Source organism: Myotis davidii, unplaced genomic scaffold (assembly GCF_000327345.1).
Source record: "Myotis davidii unplaced genomic scaffold, ASM32734v1 scaffold698, whole genome shotgun sequence".
NCBI lineage: Eukaryota > Metazoa > Chordata > Mammalia > Chiroptera > Vespertilionidae > Myotis > Myotis davidii.
In genome coordinates, this window is record NW_006290032.1 from 484,605 (window position 1) to 489,568 (window position 4,964).

A 4,964-nucleotide genomic window follows, 5' to 3' on the forward strand; every position below is an offset into this window, starting at 1 on the left:
TACACAGCTGCTATGTCAGAGAATGGCCCACCTGAACCCTAGATGGCTTTATTAACCAATGTCACCCAATACGTTTCATTTTTTTAAAAGGAAGGACAGTTTGACACAGGCTACCAGCTGAATGAGCTTTGAGGATGTTTGCTCAGTGAAATAAGCCAGTCTCAAAAGACAAACACTGTGGCTGCATTTCCATGAAGTGACCAAGTGGAGTCATAGGGCGCCAGGGGCTAGGAGTGAGGAGAGGACGGGTTTGGTGAGTGCGGGGTTTCCGTTTGGGAAGAGGAAGTTCTAGGGGTGGTGGTGACGGCCACACAGCACTGTCACTGCATCTACTGCCCACAGGGACACCGTGAACATGGTGACATGGTGGGTGTTGGGACCACGTGCCTTACAGCTTTTCACAGTTCTCACAACTCTCAATTAGCTTCCAGATAGCAAAACACCAACCAAACTGCCTACAGTCACCCCCTGGTGTTCGTGTCCAACTCGTATAAAAGAATTGATAAATCACAGCTTTCATTTTTTGCAGAACAAGAACGAGTGAAGAGTCAAACCATGTCTTTGAAAAACAAATTAGACAGAACCTAGAGACAGAAGAACTTCGCTGGAGAGAACATGGCAAGAGAACCTGACTAGAATCTGGTAACCGAACCTGGCTGGAGAACCTAGCGAGGGAACATGGCTACAGAATCTGGCTGGAGAACCTAGCACGAGAACATGGACACAGAACTTGGCTGGAGATCCTGGCTAGGCTGCTGATCAACTGAACGCTGTCTCTGTGTCATTCCTTCTTCGCCGACTCCGTCCACACCTATGGGGAACCCCTGGACCTGCTGGGGTTGGACCCCAGCATATTATCTACAAAACCTAAAAATTAATTCACTTTCTAATGAGCCTAATTTCAAACAAGGAAATGTAATAGGATTTCTGTACCAGAGTTTATTTAAAGACTTCTGGAAAAGTTTGATGAATCGCAAATAAAGCAAGACAGCTTGGGTTCCAAAAAAAGAAAAAAGAAAAAAGAAAAAAGAAAAACAAATTAAATCCCTGCTTGTGAAAGTATCCTCCTTGGCTCCGCCAGCCGTCCCTCTGGCGGCAGAACATCACCCTGACGGGCTGTGCATGCTCACGCGCCCTCCAGGCCAGGCCCAGAGGCTCCCGAGGCTGAGCCGCCAGGAGGGGTGTGTGGGAGAGTTAGCCAGTTCCGGGTGTCCAGCTCTCCAACCTGACTTTTAAAACTGAGAACAGGACACTGCACAATCAGTACAATATTCCGAGTGTGTTGTCATCCTAGTTGGACTTGGGCAGAACATAAATGGTACTTTTCCTAATTCCTATGTCTCCTTCTTAGGAGCCCTGTCTGAGTGTGTGTTCACAGAAGACTGCATAGTCTACCGTCTTATTATATTTTACTTGTATTATATTTTCATGTAGTCTCTTTGGAATGGAAAGATAATGAAATAGCACATTCACTATTTCAAATATTAAGGCAGACTTTTCCAATACGGATTTCTCCATGTCACCAAAAGTCAGCCAACTCTGAGGCTTAAAGGCTATCAGTCCAACCCCGTCCTTAAGGCCAACTGCCGCACCGCATGATCGACGTAAAGAGGAGACAATACTTAATTCGCCTAGAAATATAAATGTACGTCAAAGTGCACAGACATTTGACAACACAGGACCCGCCCAGGACAGGTTTGCAAAGTCAGTTTCAATGTTGGATGCGGAAACAGTGACCTGCATGGACAGCCCTTCAGCAAAGCAGCTTCTCCCCTCCCCCTCCCTCTCCCTTCCCTGCCCCTCCTCCCTCCCCTCTCCCCTTCCCCACAGCATTCTGGGCAGGAGGGCACAGGGCCAGCAGCTGCATGGCTGGGCTCCTCCCAAGCAGAGAGAGCGAGTCCACAGGGAACTCACGGGAGGGAAGGAAGGAGGGAGTCGCTCGCTGGCCTCAGGGAGCCCCGTGTTCACTCTTCTCTGTAGAAGAGGAAGAGGGAAGCTTCTGGCTGGTTATCAAGCTCATCTAGGGTTTGCATGAAAGACACTCCCGCCTGCCCCTCCTCACACCCTCCCCATCACCCCCAGAGCAGCACCGCACCCAAAGCCAGGAGCTAGCAACCCTACTGGTGTGGACAGACTGCCAGCCGCTCTCGGCCACGCAGGACAGGCCCGGCTCCAGGGGGGACAGGAGGGTGGGCCTCACACGAGAGCATGACCACACCTGCCATCAAACACAAAACCCCCGGCACCAATATTCTAACGAAACCTGGTGCAAAGACCCCACGCCAAGCCCTTCTGAACAGCCCACCGGAGCGAGGGCCGCGGAGGGCAGGCAGGGGGATGGACGGTTCTCTGGCTTGGAACAGATGCTCCGCTGTGGACAAGGCCAATTTACACCACGACTAAATCAGGACTTTCCTCCTGGGGGCGTCTCTCTTCCCGGTTCAAAGGGGAAAGGGCCATAACTCACTTTCTTGCGTTGGAACTCTACTTGCATTTCTCTTACAGCCACTAGCATCTCTAAGTCCCAGTGCTTTCTGAGCCACTGGTTACACACACATGTGCTATGTGCACTTTAACCAGGTCAGTAACCAATACGTCCTACACTCCACTCCACAGCACTGTCTCCATGGTAAACTGCACTTTTATCTTCAGTGTGTGTGTGTGTGTGTGTGTGTGTGTGTGTGAACAGCATTTCCTCTCCCTTAGGCATATATACAAGAGAAATAAAACATAGGTCGAGACAAAAAACTTGGACACAAATGTTCACAGCAGCATTAGCTATGCCACCAAAGAGTGGACACACCCAAATGCGACCCAGCCACACAGTGGAACTTCACTGGCCTCCTCGTGTGGCTTAGCAGGGCCGAGCCTGGAAAATATGCAAAAGGAGAGAAGCCGCACCAGCACCACAAGATGCGCAACATCCAGAACAAACAGCCACCGAGCAGCAGATGGCGGTCTCCTGGCGCCAGGAGAGCCGGGCGGGGAGGAGCTGTCCACAGGCAGGCAGTTCCTCTCGGGAAGATGCCTTTATACCAACAGGCCTCAACCTGAACTCCTGGCCCCCAGTCCCATCCCAGGTCCCAGGTCATGGCACCACCAGAGCTCCTTTGGCCATAAACGAGGAGCTATGCCTCCATCCCCCACACACCTGGCCTCCTCCCTGTCGCAGGTCTGTGCTCCCTCCTCCTGAGAAGCAGCCCCCCCTCTGCTGCCACCTGCTCCTCTCCCGGACCCGCATTCCTGGGCAGCCTGGGGCCCGGCTTCCCACAGGCTCACAGGGCACCACTGCTTCACACACCACCCGAGGCTCTGCGTCCCCTGCCCCTGCCAGGATCCCGCGCTGCACTCCTTGCCCATCACACCCCAGCCACGGGGACTTCCTCTCTACTGTGCCAGCTGGAGTCCCTGGGCCTCTGGCCTGACTTCTCCTCCCCTGGCTGCTGCTCCTCACCCAGTGGTGAGCGGTACCTCAGAGCCCATCTCCCTTGCCTCACGCACCATATAGCACCGCTCCGTCCATGACCCGTCCGGGCGCTCCCACACCAGCCTTCTCCCTGCTGCACCCCAGAACCAGGAATGGGGCCTCACATAGCAGCTGCTCAATCAATACTTATTGAGGGCGAGACACGGAACGGTAAGACATGGATCACTTGCCAGCTGGAGAAACGAAGTCCACGGCCACGAAACTCAGCATAAACCCATCAGATGCATCCACGCCCCTGAGACAAAAGCTCCTCCGGGGCTGAGAAGTGGGGACTCAGGCACACACCTGGCCGTGGAGCTGGGCTGGGGGCGGGAAGGTGAGGAGTCGGCTGTTGGACACGGACCCGAGCAGTCATGATGCGCATGTGGGAGGTGAGCAGGGGTCAGAACACAACTCCCTCTGCTCACCGCGGCCTCAGCAGCAGCCTCTGGCTTCAGGCTTTTCTCAGGGAACTAAGGAGCCCTGAGCCGCTTAGGAAAGCAAACAGACAGCGACAGAAATTCTAGAGAACTGTTAGCACCCGTGCCTTCGGGAAAATTAACCAAAAGTCCTATCATCAGGCAGCGACCAGGTGTGAGAGGAAAGCAGGCACATGGACCGGAGCGTTCGCAGTGCTGACCACTGAGCTGTCAGGACACACCCGGGCCCGCGGCTCAGTCTCCACAGCATCTACTTCCCGTCCCCGACCAGCAGTCACTCTGCCATCAGCGCCTTCCTCCCGAGGAGGCTCCTGCCCCCCAACCAGGGCAGCTGCCGCGGAGCCTCTTCATGCGGAGAAATGGAAGGCGCGTCCACAGACTGAGCGCAGATCCCAGGCCCCCTCTGATGGAAAGGAGTCCGCCCCCGGGCATTCCAGGTGCAGCACTCCTGCTGTCCTTCTGTGGGATGAGTCCCCCCTCCCCCACCCCTTGGCTGTGGGCACCACCATCTTTGAGGGTGTGACAGTCAATTAGCATATTCCTCCTTATTGGCTGTGGGTGCTGCCATCTTTTGAGGGTGTGATGGTCAATTAGCATATTCCCACTTTATTGGTTGTGGGCACCATCATCTTTGCAATGGCATTAGGGTCAATTAGCATATTCCCTCTTTATTAGATAGGATATGGGAAATCAGTGTTCTATTAAAAAGTTTGTTTACTAGTAAATGTCAGGGAACCCCCAGGAAGAGCACCTAGGAGGACTGGCAGGGCTCTGCTGGAACCAGGGGCACGTCCAGGGCCAGCTGCTCCTTCTGACTGGCTGCACCGTCCAGGGAGCATTAATATAGAGCAAACACGGAGCCCTTCTCCCCACGCTGACAAAGTGGCAGAGTCCCTGTGGCCTCACCTGGTGGAGGCCAGGTCCTGGGGCTCCTGGCAGGCAGGCCCTCTGGGGCTGGAGTCTCACCATGTCACTGCCCACTAATGACCCCTGCGGTGCCCACGCCTCTCTGAAGTCCTAAGACCAGAGCACCCCTGCTCCTCCCCGCCCCCTCCATC

At 54.4% G+C, this 4,964-nt stretch overlaps 1 protein-coding gene across 3 annotated transcripts in view; it reads right to left on the bottom strand.

Moving 5' to 3' along the window:
* The window catches only part of CAMK2D (calcium/calmodulin-dependent protein kinase II delta), a 156,461-nt gene that overhangs the window by 140,826 nt on the left and 10,671 nt on the right, over window positions 1-4,964 (bottom strand). The gene's annotated exons all lie outside the window — the stretch shown is intronic.